This window comes from Trachypithecus francoisi, unplaced genomic scaffold (assembly GCF_009764315.1).
Source record: "Trachypithecus francoisi isolate TF-2019V2 unplaced genomic scaffold, Tfra_2.0 Lachesis_group3, whole genome shotgun sequence".
Taxonomy (NCBI): Eukaryota; Metazoa; Chordata; class Mammalia; order Primates; family Cercopithecidae; genus Trachypithecus; species Trachypithecus francoisi.
In genome coordinates this window covers 17,443,019-17,459,789 of record NW_022681468.1, presented here as the reverse complement: position 1 = coordinate 17,459,789, position 16,771 = coordinate 17,443,019, and the positions used below count along the sequence as shown (strand labels likewise).

General features: G+C 44.2%; 1 protein-coding gene across 6 annotated transcripts in view; it reads right to left on the bottom strand.

The window, feature by feature from the left end:
- Positions 1-16,771, bottom strand: part of FOXN3 (forkhead box N3) — a 465,438-nt gene that overhangs the window by 333,344 nt on the left and 115,323 nt on the right. The gene's annotated exons all lie outside the window — the stretch shown is intronic.

The following is a 16,771-nucleotide window of genomic DNA, read 5'->3' as shown; positions in this document are numbered from 1 at the left end:
GATCTTTCACTATGGAGTGTTTTTAAACTGTCTCATGGGGCATAAGAAGATCCAGAAATTTGAAAATACATGCCATCTCAATGTGAGATTATTTTATTTTGCTACAACTGCCACTGAGACATTTGTGAGATCATTTTATGTACTACAGCTGCTACTCAAACACTTGTCTACATAAAGGAAAAGCATCAGAGCACCCACAAGCACTCAAGGCCAGCATTCCACCCCACGGACCAGCCTTGATCCCCAGGGTAGACCAAGTGCACAGGCTGCAAAGTCGATGACTCTATTTTATTGTAAAATGAAATGTCTCTGGCTCTACTCCTCACTAAATGGGCTGCAAGTTATTAGGCCATGGTTAACCAGTAATCTTGCAAAATAGGAAAGCTGGTACATGAGACAGATTGCATAATAATCTCTGATAGAAGATATCTTTTTAACCGGGGCCTCAAGGATAACAAATCAATGCACTCTCTAATGAAATGAATGGTATTAACCTACGCGCTGTAGTCTGAGAATGTTAGGAGTATATTAATTAGATTGGTGGTTCCCAAACTGTGGGTCCTGGAATAGCAGCATCAACATTGACTGAGAGTTTGTTGGAAATGCAAATTCTTGGCCCCTACCCAGTATCTACTGAGTCCGAATATATTATCCAGAAGTAGGGCCCAGAAATCTGTGTTTTATCAAGCCCTCCAAGTGATTCAGATATATCTTAGATCATTAATTTATCCACCCATACAAAGACATTCTGTTGTAAAATAAAATCACCCTACTCTACTTTGTGCCTAAGCTCCTGTAAGGACAAAGCATAGAGCCCAGGATTGCATCGTGGAGGGATGAAGAGTCAGAGACGATAAAGAACCTGCCCTCGAGAAATGTATTGTCCACTATGGAAAATGAGACACATACACAAGCAACTCAAATACTGGCAGACCATGTTATTTCTTCTAATGGCCGGAGAGCGTCAAGACAAAGGAGGTATTTGTTTCCGTTTGGGGTGAGGAGTGGGGGATGCCATGAAAGGAAGGCATCATGAAGACAATAATAATGGCCTTGAGATCAGGGCAGGATTTTAACAACAAAAACCAGACAGCAACCGAAGCAAAGGCCCAGAGGTTGGAAAGTGTGAGGGCTATTCGGGGGCACGAGGTAACCAGGTCTGGCTGATACACGAGAAAGTTGAAGGTGATCTGAGTGAGACAAGGTTACTTCCAAGTGCAGACAGGTAAGAGCGAGGGGCTCTTCTCTTGTTTTTTCTGTTTGAGACAGTCTCCCTCTGTTGCCCAGACTAGAGTGCAATGGCACAACCTCAGCTCACTGCAACCTCCGCCTCCCAGGTTTAAATGATTCTCCTGCCTCAGCCTCCCCAGTAGCTGGGATCACAGGCGCCCAACACCACCCTGGGCTAATTTTTGTATTTTTAGTACAGACAGGGTTTCACCATGTTGGTCAGGCTGGGGACTCCTCTTTTTCAAGTAAAGGCCACCCAGCAGGCACCAGTGGCTTATGTTTAATTGATGTCTGGGCCAGGCATGGCGACTCACACCTGTAATCCCAGCACTTTTGGGAGGCGGAGGTGGGCACACTGCTTGAGCCCAGGAGTTCAAAACCAGCCTGGGCAACAGGGCAAAACCCCATCTCTACAAAAAATACAAAACAAAACAAAAAAATAGGTGTGGTGGTGCATGCCTGTAGTCCCAGCTACCTAGGAGGCTGAAGAGGGAGGCGTATCTGATCTTGAAGGTCAAGGCCACAGTGAGCCAGGATCGTACCACTGCCCCATCTCAAAAAAAAAAAAAAAACAAATCTACACCCAGTTTACTTTTCTATACTTTTGGCAGTGCATTTTCTAGAGGGAAGAACTGCAACTGCTTCACGGATTAACAGCAGAAGGTTTGTCCAGGAGAAAGAACGCACACACAAAATTTTAAAGTAGGTACAAGAATCTAGAAGTCACCGTCGCCTCGGACCATTCTGCAAAGGGGCAAAATGTTACCACGCCTCTACAGCCCCTGAGAACATCTCTGGTTTTAGCTTTAAAAAAATACTGTCATTCAAGTTGAGACGGGCATGACTTAGTCACCAAAAAGTTAAATTAATACACCTTCAATTAGAGGAAAAAATACTTTTCATGATCAAGTGGGTATGGCTTTGCTTCTAGAAAATGGACATAAATAGGTTTTATTTCCTGATGTTGGTAGGTGAACAAGGGGGTATTGAAAATGTTTTTCATGTCACACCAAGGCTCGGATTGAAATGAAGCTGGATTCAGAATTGGCAGTGTCTGCTTACCCATGCCAGCTTTGCCACTCAACTTTCTGAGTCATTATGGACAAGGCACTAAACCTCCTCAACCTCAGTTTTTCATCTATCAAGAAAAAGAGGCACCGACCTACCCCACCTCCTTGGAAATTTCAATAACAAAATAGAAATGAAGTTGCTGTGAAAATTATAAAGTGCCATACTATATAAAGGTATAGAATTATCCTCATCGAGGCATTTGGCTACTAATTAACACTTGTTATCCTACTGGCCTTTGAAAATATAAAAGCAACATGTTTCGATGCCCTTGAGATTCTCCTTTTAAATATGTGCAGATACAGCAGTTCTGAGGAGCAAACTTGGCATCAACCAAACCATTCTCCCAAGAAGCATTTCAAGGTAAATCTTTTACTTGTAATTAAAAATTTTTTTTTTATTCCTCTAACCACGATAGAGCATCCAGTTATCTTTTAGCAGCTCCTGGTGAACACAACTCAGTCTTCAGCAACACCGACATATACAATGGCAATAATTTATCATCTCTGCAGTAGTTTAGTCCCAGATGGACCATTTACTAATTTATTTCCATATGTAACTGGCAGAGAGATTAATCAGGCTTCCAACTCGGAAACCTGAATTGAGCTTTATTCCCTTAACAGGCTAACTCTGGGCAGAAGAGGCACACATTTACACAGAAACCAAGAGTTCCTCTTAGAAAGCCTGTCAGCCTCAGATGCAAGCCTTACACACACACACACACACACACACCACACACACACACACGCATGCACACACATGCACGCACATCTTTCTTGAGACAGCTTGCTCCTATGTCAGCTTGGAGGGCTAGTTCTTTCCTCAGATCCTCATGGACTCCACACAGGAGCTGTGTCTGATACAACTGCAGGCAGAAGTAAAACGTAACGCCAAATGCAGTCAAGTTGCAGCCACATTCCCCTCCCTGTCTGCAAGGTCGGAGGCTCAGATTTCTGAAAACGAAGAGATCTTTTTGCAACAGTGCTGTGCCCAGCTGGCCCGGCGATGCAGTGCCCAGGCGCTGGGAGGCATGTGCTTTCTTTTTTCCACTCTTTTTAAGGGTCTAAACTTGACTGAATTCAGCAGCTGCCGTGTCCTCAGCGATGGCTAATGAATTGTTAGCTTTGCTCCCAGTTCCCCTGAGCTCAACTCCCAGTCCACTTTTGTTTTTAATTCTATCCCAATGATATCAGTGTTTAACATAGAGTGGTGAACGAATTGTGGTTGGATGACGGTGTTTACATATAGAAAGCAAGCCAGACATGGGCAGAAAGCACCAGCTGATCCCTGATGCCTTCAGTGGAACCCAAGGCCATGCCAAGAAGGTCTGGCAGACAGGAGCATGTGGAGGTATTGTCAGCTAAGCTAAGTCCACACACCTGGGGCGTTAACCAACTCTCTCGCTTTGAAGAAGTCACTTGACAGTTCAGGTTTAAAATTCTCTCCTCTGTGAATTTAGCTCCCTGAGGTTCCTTCTGGCTCTCAAATCTAATGATTCTATGAATATGAAAAAGATCAGCCATTCACCTGGTTTGTTCCATGTGTTTAGCCGATGACAAACAGCAGGAAGTTTGGAAGCATCTGAAAGTGGCTGAATGGGTCCAGATGCTTTTGGTGCTGTGACAGACATAGCCTTTGGAATCTCAGCAGCCAACAGATTCCTTTTGCACAAAGAACAGAAGCATTTGACGACTGGTCCACAATGTATATCTTTACAAGGTTTTAAGAATTCAATTAAATACAACAGTTCCATTACAGTATTATTCTAAGTATGGCGAGTCCTACAAAAGTACATATGTCATGGCCCTTGTCTTTAATACATTTACATATTAGTTAAGGAGATACACTGCTAATCTCTCTTTTCTTTTTTTTTGGAGACAGCGTTTTGCCCTTGTGGCCCAGGCTGGAGTGCAATGGTGCGATCTTGGCTCACCGCAGCCTCTGCCTCCCGGGTTCAAGGGATTCTCCTGCCTCAGTCTTCTGGAGTAGCTGGGATTACAGGCATGCGCCACCACGGCCACTTAATTTTGTATGTTTTTGTTTTTGTTTTTTTGTAGAGACGGGGTCTCTCCATGTTGGTCAGGCTGGTCTCAAACTCTGACCTCAGGTGATCCACCCGCCTTGGCCTCCCAAAGTGCTGGGATTACAGGTGTGAGCCACTGTGCCCGGCCACTGCTAATCTTAATACAATGCAATATGTGCCATAATCATTGACAAAGAAATAGTTAAGTCAACATGGAGGACGGAGAAATCATTTCAATGAAAGGGGGAGATCTGTAAGGTTTTACAGAGGAAGCGGAATTTAAACTGGGCCTTGCAAAGCAAAGATGGGACTATAGACATCCGGACAGAGGTAACAGTGAAAGCAAAGGCCTATGTGCTTCCAAGTGTGGTCAGGGCACAGTATTCAGGACCCAAAGACAGGGGCACAGGATGCCCAAGGTAAAAAAGACACAGTGAGACAAGAGGCTGGAAAGGAACTCAAAGTGGAAAGCCCTGGTTGCCAACCTTTCATCCCGTGGTCTCTGGGAATCTTCAGAAGTTCCTGGACAATGGAGACTCCAGATGAGCTCTGCCTCAGGGGGTTTCTTCGGACCATTTACCACCATTTGTGACTGGGAATAAGATCCGTCCGTACCTTCATGCTTCTCTTTGTCATTCCACCTTGCCACTATTTGGGAATCCCTCAAATTTATTTTTTTTCTAAATCAATTTCCTGGCCCTTTGAATGGAAGCAATTGAGTTTCCTCTAAGTACTGCCAAGATTTCACATTCCGATGACGAGTTCGGCCTAGTGCTTTACATTTAGGTTCGTGTGTTTTTCTATTCTTACGAAAGACTTAAAATAGCATAGACGGGTATTTTGTTTTCATTTGTTTCTACACTGGAAAATATTTCTGTATGATGAAAAAAATACACAAACGTCCTGACTTTTGGAAGGGCCTGCTCCAGCGCTCCCCAAAAAACAAAAGTTGAACTAGTCATCCAAGCAGTTCACTGAAAGTTTTTTGCTCTCCAGTGTCAGAGTCCCAGGTTATTGAGCCCAAGTTTTCCAAGGTCCTTCAAACACAATAACAGAACATCATGTAAACTCTCTCCTACCAATGCTATTTGGTCCCCTCAGCCTGGGGGTGCTAAGCACACATAGTATCACACAGCTTTCACACGGAGAAGCCCCAGGATACATGGGGCACACGCCAGGCAAGCCAGGGCATGGGGACGGGGGGTCTGCCCTCCCATCTACCCCAAAGATGGGTCTTAAAACTCCACTGAAGTGGGGGTACAAGTGGGCAGAGCAGCTCTTCCTCTGAGAATGGAGCTGCCTTCGGTATGAATCACCACTAAAAAGTTTCCCAAGGTTTGCACCTATACTCTCGCACTTTGGGAGGCTGAGGCGAGAGGATGGTTTGAGCCCAGGAGGTTAAGACCAGCCTGGAAAATATAGTGAGATCTTTTAGTCGGGCATGGTGGCGTGTGCCTGTAGTCCCGGCTACTTGGGAAACTGAGGCAGAAGGATTGCTAGAGTCCAGGAGGCAGAGGTTGCAGTGGGGCGAGATAGCACCGCTACACTCTGGCCTGGGTGACAAAGTGAGACCCTGTCTCAACAAAATACAATAAAACCAAAAAACAACTCCCATAGAAGATACAAATCTCACTTCCCATCTCTGGATTGCTCAGACTACACATGGGCATATATGGAAAACTTCAACATTCATTTCATTTATCAACTTATTTAGAAAGGCACACTGTATCTACTCACTGGGGTGTGGTACATTCCAGGGTTCAAGTCCCTGGTTTATAATCCAAAACCCGTCCTAGCCCTCCACATGCACGGGTGCTCGGAAGCTCCGAGTCCCTCAGAGGTATTCTCTTAACATCTAATCAAATAATGACTATGAAGAATAATATGCAGTACATAATGTTGATAGTTCCCTGTGCACATACAAAAATTCAGCCCAAAGAGCTGTCTGCATCGCTTTTTCTAAAAGTCCACCTATGGTCGGAAAACTAACCTTCTTCAAATGAATAGATTAGCTTAAATTACCATGCCATTTTACATTCTCTTCACTGATACACGAATAATAAAACTATGAGGTAAATGTAGGCTTAAATCGAATAATGGGCATAAATAAAAAATTTTTTGACATTAAAAACTCAGTATAAATTGAACTACAAGATACTTGAAAGCTCCCACAATCATAACATGCACACTGAAATCCATTAACCTAATACCTAGGCTGCTATTCAAAAGTAGGGGTCTAGCAGGCAAATAAATACTCATTTGAACACTCCTCCTAAATTACTGTACAATTTGGTTGCAAAGTCACACACTTACAAAGTCTATCATCTTTACTTGGTTGCTCTGTAGCCAATACTGAAGTCATATAAGGTTACAATGTGGCAGCATGAGATCAACACAGATACCAGCAAATGGTACTAAAAAGTAGCAGCAAATGTCAAAGACAAACCAGGGTCAGCTTGGAGAGAATGAGATATTTACATAAGCTTTCAGAAAAGACAATGGAGCCCCGATTTCCCCTTAACTGCACACCTAATCAACCTCTCTGCTCCTCACCTGATCATTCTGATATAAAAGCAATTTCTACAGTGATACATTCAAAGACCTTAGTTGCCATAAACTCAGCAGCTGTTAAAAAGATTCTGTTGCACATTCGATTTGCTTTGAGACTCAGCTATTTCCAACCAAAGCTTTCATTTCTTATCCATCACTACCCCCCTACAAAAAAAAAAAAAAATAGCTTCATTAACAATATCCTTCTTTGATATGTCATCTGCCAAGTCCATTTTCTTACCTTTGTAACTCACATTTTCTTCATTTGAGGATATTTACCCAAGCAAGGACAATTGTTTGACTGGAATCTTGCAACTTTCAACTTTGCCCAGATTTTGCCATCGTGCATAAGGGGAATGCCGCAACCCCCAACACATCGTTCGGTTGAGCTAATACACATCTGAATCCAGAGCTATATTTTAAATTCTTTTACACTTACTTAATATAGTGCATGCCGCCTGTCCACTGATGCGATATCAGAAACCTGCAAGCTACTATTTCTGCAACTGTGTCACTGTAGATAGTCTGAAACATGTACGTAGCTGTTGCCATGGAAACAAACACAGCTAGGGTAGAGTGCCACGCTGTGTTAATTCCTTCACCCATGAACCCCAGGGGAATGCTAACATTCATCTTCTTTCTCCTTTAGTCTCACACTGCTTTAATATTTTTTTAGCATTATCAAATGATGTACTAAATACATATGGTACACCTGAAAATACGGATGGCTGAAACGAGCCGTGGTACCAACCTAGCCTGCCGGCTGTCTGCTTAAGGTGGTGCAGCTCTGTAATGGATCCTTTCCTGAACTTCTCCTGGGAGAAATAAAGAACTTTGTCTTTCTTTTAAAACGGTGTGGGAAGGACAGAAAGGGTGAGCATCTTGTCTCCCCTAAGAAGAACAGTTATCCTGGAATTGCACTGGAATAAAGATGCTATCAGAAATGTGCCTTCTCAGTTCTCTGAAAGGCAGAGGGAGGCCTTGCAAACTTTCTGAAGTGGATCCAAGCTAAGAGTTATTCTCCCTTCCAAGTAGAGCTGCATTAGCAGGCTATAAACCCAATAGTTTTAATTAGGCAAAAGCATAAACCCTTAACAAGGGATTCATCTGTCCCCACTTGGTCTTTATTCCTAAACCCATGCAAGAAGGTATTAAAATGAGTGAGTAGGCAATGAGATGGAAATCTGCCATTATTCAGAAAGAAGTGTGATTTTTCTGGAATCTGAACATTCTCCTTTTTGCTTCAAGTTCATATCTCTGCCCTTATCAATGCTTGGACTTGTGGAGAAAAGTCAAACTCTTTCACTGCACCTAAAAGCCAAAATGTATGCTTATTGGTGCACTGGGCCACCTCCTCATTATTCAACTGGTAAACCGCTTTAAATATTGGGGTTATACTCATCACAGTAGACAAAAGTAAGCTGTTCAAAATCTTAATTACATCATATCCCTTGGGCTGGTTAATAATATTCAATCTAGATGAAAATGGCCACGTTTTAGATTTGCATGCTGATGTGTTTCACTTGAATACAATTTTCGCACTAAACAATCAATTGTAAGCTTTAGAAGTGCAGCTCTGTGACCCCGAACTGGCATATTTTAAAGAAACCACTACTTTATTTGCGGAGATTATGGCAAAATTAGCCTACAAAAGATGAGCAAACTTTTCCTGTTATTTTCCTAAATCGAATCATGCTTGGCTATTTACTATGATAATAATAATAAACTCATTCCTAAAATAAAGCAGAACAGAAAATGGATATATATACACCTTACTGGTTAAAGAAATTCATCACTTTTTATTTATTTATTTATTTTTTTTTTTTTGAGACGGAGTCTCGCTCTGTCGCCCAGGCTGGAGCGCAGTGGCCGGATCTCAGCTCACTGCAAGCTCCGCCTCCCGGGTTCACGCCATTCTCCTGCCTCAGCCTCCCGAGTAGCTGGGACTACAGGCGCCCGCCACCTCGCCCGGCTAGTTTTTTTTTGTATTTTTAGTAGAGACGGGGTTTCACCGTGTTAGCCAGGATGGTCTCGATCTCCTGACCTCGTGATCCGCCCGTCTCGGCCTCCCAAAGTGCTGGGATTACAGGCTTGAGCCACCGCGCCCGGCCCATCACTTTTTAAAAGCAATCTCAAAAATATGTTAGGGTCCAGTAGAAAGCCTAGTCTTCAAGTATTAGCAGGGCAGGTAAGGATTACCCTTTAACTAATCATGACCAGTATTTCAGAGGCAGAACCACAGCAACGAGAATGAAAACTGCAGTCCCTTCCATTAACTTTGCACTTCTGCCTCTTATTTGCTTCAAGTTCAAATCTCTGCCATTATCAATGCCCTTGCATTGTTCTAATATCACAAAGCATTTTGACGTAGGTTATTTCATTTGACTGTCAAGGGAGTTCCACGAATTAGCTTGGCAGGTATCACCCATATCATTTCACAGAAGATACAATGAGGCTCCAAAAATCAGCAACTGGTCCGAGGCCACTGGATAAGTGTCAGAACCTCACCTGGGTCACCCGATCCAGTGCTCTCTGTAGGGGCTGTGCTGCTCCTAAGCATGCTCACAATGCAGTTGGCTGCTTGTAATCCCAGCACTTTGGGAGGCCGAGGCGAGTGGATCACGAGGTCAGGTTGGCCAATGTGGTGAAATCCCATCTCTACTAAAAATTCAAAAATTAGCTGGGTGTGGTGGTGGGCACCTGTAATCCCAGCTACTCAGGAGGCTGAGGCAGGAGAATCTCTTGAACCTGGGAGGCAGAGGTTGCAGTGAGCCGAGATGGCACCATTACATTCCAGCCTGGGCAACAACAGTAAAACTCCATCTCAAAAAACAAAAGTACTTGACTAGAGTTAACAATACTTATAAAAGGATAGACACTAAGTATTAGATTATTTGGTTTGGGGATTAACTATGGCTGGTGGTGGAAGTTAGGCAAATCCTCCTCTTTGACCTCACCCACCCATTCTCTTCTCCCAAGGCTTTAGGCTGAGTGCAGCAAGCGCCTCCCACAGCACATCATCTCAGCTGCTCACTACACCCCGCACCACCTTCCTTCCCAGGCGTGCCAGCCCTAAGTCCTGACCACTCCTCAGAGAGGGCCCTGCATTGGAAAGACACCTGGCGGGGTCCTTGGGTTTGGAAGTGAAAGGGGGATTGGCAGCAGCAGCAATTATTATATTTAGCCTCCCTAAGGAAGTAAGCCATTCCAGATGCTGACTGTCATCTCCCTACACCCCGCAATGTTTTTATTGTGGTAAAATACAGATGATAAACATTTACCATCTTAACCACTTTTTTTTTTTTTTGGTGGGGGGTGGGGGACGGAGTCTCGCTCTGTTGCCCAGGCTGGAGTGCAGTGGCACGATCTCGGCTCACTGCAAGCTCCGCCTCCCGGGTTCATGCCATTCTCCTGCCTCAGCCTCCCGAGTAGGTGGGACTACAGGCACCCGCCACTACGCCTGGCTAATTTTTTGTATTTTTAGTAGAGACGGGATTTCACCGTGTTAGCCAGGGTGGTCTCCATCTCCTGACCTCGTGATCCGCCCGCCTCGGCCTCCCAAAGTGCTGGGATTACAGGTGTGAGCCACTGCGCCTGGCCTTAACCACTTTTAAGTGTACAGTTCAGCAGTATTAAATATATTCATAATGACATGCAACCATCACCACCATCCATCTCTGGAACTCTGTACCTAGCACACAGTCACACCCCATTCACCACTCCCCCAACCCCAGCCCTTGGTAGCCATCATTCTACTTTGTCTCTATGATTTTGACTCTTCTACCTCATAAAAGTGGAGCCATGGAATATTTGTCTTTTTGTGACTGGCTTATTTCACTCAGCACAATGTCCTCCAGGTTCATCCATGTTGTAGCATGTGTCAGAATTTTCTTTTTCTTTTTTTTTTTTCTGAGACGGAGTCTTGCTCTGTCTCTCAGGCTGGAGTGCGATGACACAATCTCAGCTCAATGCAACCTCCACCTCCTGGGTTCAAGCGATTCTCCTGCCTCAGTCTCCCAAGTAGCTGGGACTACAGGCACCCACCACCGCACCTAGTTAATTTTCGTATTTTTTAGTAGAGATGGGGTTTCGCCATGTTGGCCAGGCTTGTCTAGAGCTCCTGACCTCAGGTGATTCACCTGCCTCAGCTCCCAAAGTGCTGGGATTACAGGCGTGAGCCACCACACACGGCCAATTTTCTTCCTTTTTCAGGCTAAGTACTATTTCACTGTACAGATATACCACATTTTATTCATCCATTCATCTGTCGATGGACATCGGTTGCTTCCATGTTACAGCTTTTGTGAATGATACTGCTATGAACATGGATGTGTAAACATCTCTTTCAGACCCTGCTTTCAGTTCTTTGGGGAATATACCAGAAGTGGACTTGCTGGATCATATGGTAATTTTATGTTAATTTTTTGGGGGGAACGGCCATACTATTTTCCACAGTAGTTATACCACTACATTCCTACAACAGTGTCCAAGGGTTCCATTTTCTCCACATCTTCACCACACTTGTTATTTCCAGTTTGCTTGTTTGTTTTTTTTTGAAATGTTAGCCATTCTAATAGGTATGAGGCAGTATCTCACTGTAATTTTGATTTGCATTTCTCCCCAATGATTAGTGACATTGAGCATTTTTTTTAACACACCTACTGGCTATTTATAGACCTTCCTTGGATAAATATCTGCCAAAGTCCTTTGCCCATTTTTGAATTAGGTTGTTCTTGTTCTTGTTGTCAAGTTTTAGGAGTTCTCTATATATTCTGGATATTTATCCCTTATCAAATATACGATTTGCAAATATCTTCTCCTATTCTGTCTGGCTGCTTCTTTTTTTTTTTTTCTTTTTAAGACAGAGTCTCGCTCTGTCACCCAGGCTGGAGTGCAGTGGCGCGATCTCGATCTTGGCTCACTGCAACCTCTGACTCCTGGGTTCAACCAATTCTCCTGCCTCAGCCTCCCAAGTAGCTGGGACTACAGGCACGTGCCACCACGCCCAGCTAAATTTTTGTATTTTTAGTAGAGATGGGGTTTCACTGTGTTAGCCAGGATGGTCCTGATCACCTAACCTTATGATCTGCCCACCTCGGCCTCCCAAAGTGCTGGGATTACAGGCATGAGCCACTGCACCCAGCCCTCTGTCTGGCTGCTTGTTAGCCACACTTATATCCAATAGATAATTGAAAGTGAATTTCATCACAATTTGGGTTATTCCTGACCTCCTCCCGAGTTACCCTGGATATTGAGAACCACCTGGATTTGGTCATGCCACCGTTTGGTGAAAGAGGACTTCCTAGCAGTGAATGTTTCCAGAACGCGGAATTGTTTCTAGGTTGGTCTGGGGGAGTTCATGCAGCTGCAGAGGCATCCTATGGGCAGAGTTCTTGGTGGGTGGGCTGCACACAGAGGGCGGGGGGAACTGGGTGCTTTAGAAGGATGCTCCAACCCACGAGTCAATGTTTGGATCCTTTTTGATGAAAAGCTTTTCGAAACGGATTGTATACAAAAACAACGAATTGGGCAAAGTCTGCTCATGATTTTTAGCCTGTTACAGATATTTTTCACAGCTTGCCTGGCTTTATGAACCCCTGTCCATGATGACAGGGAGGCGATCTCAGAAGCCACAGCAGTGTATGAGCGGAGGAGGAAGAGGTCACCCATCCAGGAAAAGGCTCCGCACTAGGGTGATTTCCTAATCCTTGTATTTACATTTTAATATTCTCTGGCCTCCTCCCACCCAACCCTGCCTGTCAGGGTATCAGCTGGTCTTCTCACTGTGCAAAGTGGCCTGGCTCCCACAGTTCCCTCCTGTTTTGATTCACATCTAATATGCCAGAGGCTGAGAAACCAAATAATAGAGTTGATTAGAATTTTGTCTGAAATAAGATGAATACAGGCCTGAGAAAGTGTCCCTGAGCACTGAAGTGCTGACTTTTGGAAGTCATTGACTCTAGGTCAATTAGCCTAAAGCCAGTTGCCTAATGAGCAATTTGCCTATAATTTAAAACGTTTTTGAGTGTTTTTACATGGGAATGTCTTTTGATTTTGATTTTTTTTTTTTTTTTGCCATGTCTTTGGCATTGTAAGGTTTGTAAATCAAGCCTTCTAAGGGCATAGCCAGTTTGTTTTTAAACTTTAGTTTATGCTTAATTTTAGTTTCTAAATTAATTTTTGAGATATTGACAGGGAATGCAAAAGACACTCAAAATGGAAGTGAATTTCTGATGAACTGGTTATAAGGTAAATCGATAAGAACTGGTTTTAAAGAATCTTTTACATGTCATTTTCATTTTTTTGGTTGCAAAAGCTATCAAGGGAACGGTGACATCCAGTTAGACTAGAGTGCGCAAACCGCTTCGCGCATGTTCCCTATGCTGCTTTTTCTTTCTTGTCCTGTGATTGTGCAGGACTCTCCCAGTTGGGGTTGCAGCCTCCATGGAAGGGGAGTCATTTTGTATTGTTTGGCTTGGGTTTTTTGTTTGTTTGGGTTTTTTTGAGGCGGAGTAGCTGGGATTACTGTACTCCAGGCTGGAGTACAGTGGTGTGCTCTTGGCTCACTGCAACCTCCGCCTCCCGGGTTCAAGCGATTCTCCTGCCTTAGCCTCTTGAGTAACTGGGATTTCAGGCGCCCACCACCGTGCCCAGCTTATTTTTAGTAGAGATGGGGTTTCATCATGTTGGCCAGGCTAGTCTTGAACTCCTGACCTCAGGTGATCCACCCGCCTCGGCCTCCCAAAGTGCTAGGGTTACAGGCATGAGCCACCGCACCCAGCAAGCTTGGGTTTTTTACACCATGAATTTCATTTACGGGCCCACTTCAGCACAGCTCAGCTTGCCAACCCTCACCTACAGCAGTGCTCTCCTTCCCACTCCTTCCATGAGCCGCAATTGTGTGTTTGGAAGCCATCGGCACAGGTGGCGTAAGAGGCTCCTGTGATCTTTGCACTGGGGCAATGAATCAATTGCAGAAGTCTGAGGACCACTCACCTGAAAACCCAATTCTTAATGCAAGGAGAGACTGGGAGAAGCTTCACCCAAGCTCAATGGGCATCCAGCATGCTGGAGACTGATGCACCAGCCTTATTCAATAGGAGAGGTCAGGGACCTTCACCACTCTGTTTCAAGCGCCCTTTGAGAGGAAAACCAAAGAACAGACCAACCTTTAAGGCCAGAAGCCAAACTGACCTGTGAGATCAGGACCATGCTGGGGTATGCCCCATCCAACAGTATCGGGGCTGGAAAAAGGAACAGGGAAAAATTGGAGATGGTTCTTGTTACCCTCTGGGCAGAGGACCTGAGCCACTTATCCACTCCGTAGAAAGAAGGTATTGTAACCAGCCTGGTACCCTGACCTGGCCCTGCCAGCTGGTCAGAGGTAGCTTTTTCCTGGAGCGGCCATCCCCCAGTTTGTCGTGCAGGCATGGGAGTCACGGGGCAGCCTCCCAGAGGAGGGAACATGACCAGGAAGGCCTCACTCTGAGGATGCTTCCACAGATGCTCAGGCAGGATTTGGGAAGGAAATTCTCCTACGAATGGAAACATGCATTCCGCATCCATCCATCAGTCAGTCAGAAGTTAAGTCATGAGCCATCGCTGGCAGAAGCTGTCCGCATAAAGCTCAGGGGTTCTACTATTCAAAGGAAGAACAGGGAATGGACACTGGTGGAAAGCTAGCAGGGTCTTTAAAACACTAAATATGGCGAGGCTGAGGCAGGAGAATCACTTGAGCCTGGGAGGCAGAGGCTGCAGTGAGCCCAGATCTTGCCATCGCACTCCAGCCTGGACAACAAGAGTGAAACTCCATCTCAAACAAACAAACAAACAAACAAAAACACTAACTATGGCCAGGCGCGATGGCTCACGCCTGTAATCCCAGCACTTTTGGGAGGCCGAGGCAGGTGGATCACCTGAGGTCAGGAATTCAAGACCAGCCTGACCAACACAGTGAAATCCCGTCTCTCCTAAAAATTAAAAAAAAAATTAGCCAGACATGGTGGCATGAGCCTTCAGTCCCAGCTACTCGGGAGGCTGAGCAGGAGAATCGCTTGAACCCAGGAGGTGGAGGTTGCAGTGAGCCTAGATTATGCACTCCAGCCTGGGCGACAAAGCAAGATTCCACCTCAAAAAATAAAAATAAAAAATAAAAACACTAAATGTATGTTTAATGGATATAAAGATACACAGTCAAGATTTACAAAAATGCATGGGAATGACAGGCACCAAACTCAAGACGGAGTTTCCATGGGAGCCTGAAGGAGAGACAAGTTCCAGGATTAGGGAAGGACCGGGGTCTTCAATTATGTCTTCAATGTTTTATTTTATTTTTAAAAATATATTTGAAGCAAATGTTGAGCTCTGCCAAAGTTGGGTAGCAGGTACATGGGCATTTTAGCTCTGTCCATGTTAGAAATAGATCATTTTTATAAAAAATTGACAACATTTGGCATTATCTCAACTACTCAACTGCAACAGACCTCATCATATATTTCACCAATTAAAAACTTCACATTTTTTTGGCCGGGCGCAGTGGCTCACACCTGTAATCCCAGCACTTTAGAGGCCGAGGCGCATGGATCACAAAGTCAGGAGATCGAGACCATCCTGGCTAACACAGTGAAACTCTGTCTCTACTAAAAACACAAAAAATTAGCTGGGTGTGGTGGCAGGCGCCTGTAGTCCGAGCTACTCAGGAGGCTGAGGCAGGAGAATGGCGTGAACCTGGGAAGCGGAGCTTGCAGTGAGCTGAGATGGCGCCACTGCACTCCAGCCTGGGTGACAGAGCAAGACTCCGTCTCAAAAAAATAAAAATAAAAAATAAATAAACTGTACATTTTTCTACACAGGAATCCTCTGAAATGAGTGCATCTATTAGGCAGCATTTTTTCCTCTTAGTGGTGAATAAAATCATGATATAGTTTACAACTGATGGTGACTTAGATTTGAAGATGTACAGTGTATAAATTATATTTCATGCGGAGTATGGTGTATTTTAATAAGTGTTGGGGGGAAAGAAGGAGAAGGTGTCTCACAAGGGGTCATCCCAACAACTGTGAAGCTCTTAGAGCTTCAGGTGACCTTAGGGAAAGGGCTCCTGGGCCACCCGCTATGGGGCAGCTTCTGACTTCCAGGCCAATGTTCTTTCCACTCTATGTTGGTGTCTCCGACAGAGGTCATGCAAAACACAAACTTTCAGACTTATTTTCTCTGCAACTGAGGAAAACCAAGCAGATAAAAGCCCTCTTTTATGAATCCTGAAGTGCTTGAAAATCTCTTACCTGGTGAGAAACAAAAGCATCGAATGGCACCTACAAACTAAACTCAGCCCCAAGAGGGAAGAAAAAGGAATCAGATCATCTCTGAATCAAACTTTTGGACAGGCTGAGAGGACACAGCAGACACAGCCATTTGAAGACGACAAAGGCTCCTCCCTGCATCCAAAGCTCCCGGCCAGGAGAGGTGGCCCAAAGACTCCATGACCCATTTTTCTTTAATGTCTGATATGTGCTATTGCAAACTCTTCTGCAGAAAATTAGCTAAGAATCCACGGTAACATTGTTCCTTCTATATTATCGAGATGCAAATCAACCAAAATGAAGAAAGAAAAAAACCCATACAGCTGGTTTATCTGAACACAGAAAAATAAATCGCCATTTATTTTTAAAAAAACATTTATGAAAGTTTTCTTCATTTCTCACATTCAGTTAGTATACAGTTGGCATTTTCAAAATTCAAACCTGGTGTGGATTTCAAATTCAATGAAGCACATTGGAAGACATCTGAGTGAAAAAATAAAAGTTCTAGCCATATGCTACTGGTGCATGAATTTGAATATTTGAAAGGTAATCTAGAAAAGAGAATGCTTCCAATTCTCCTTACCAACACCGGTAATTC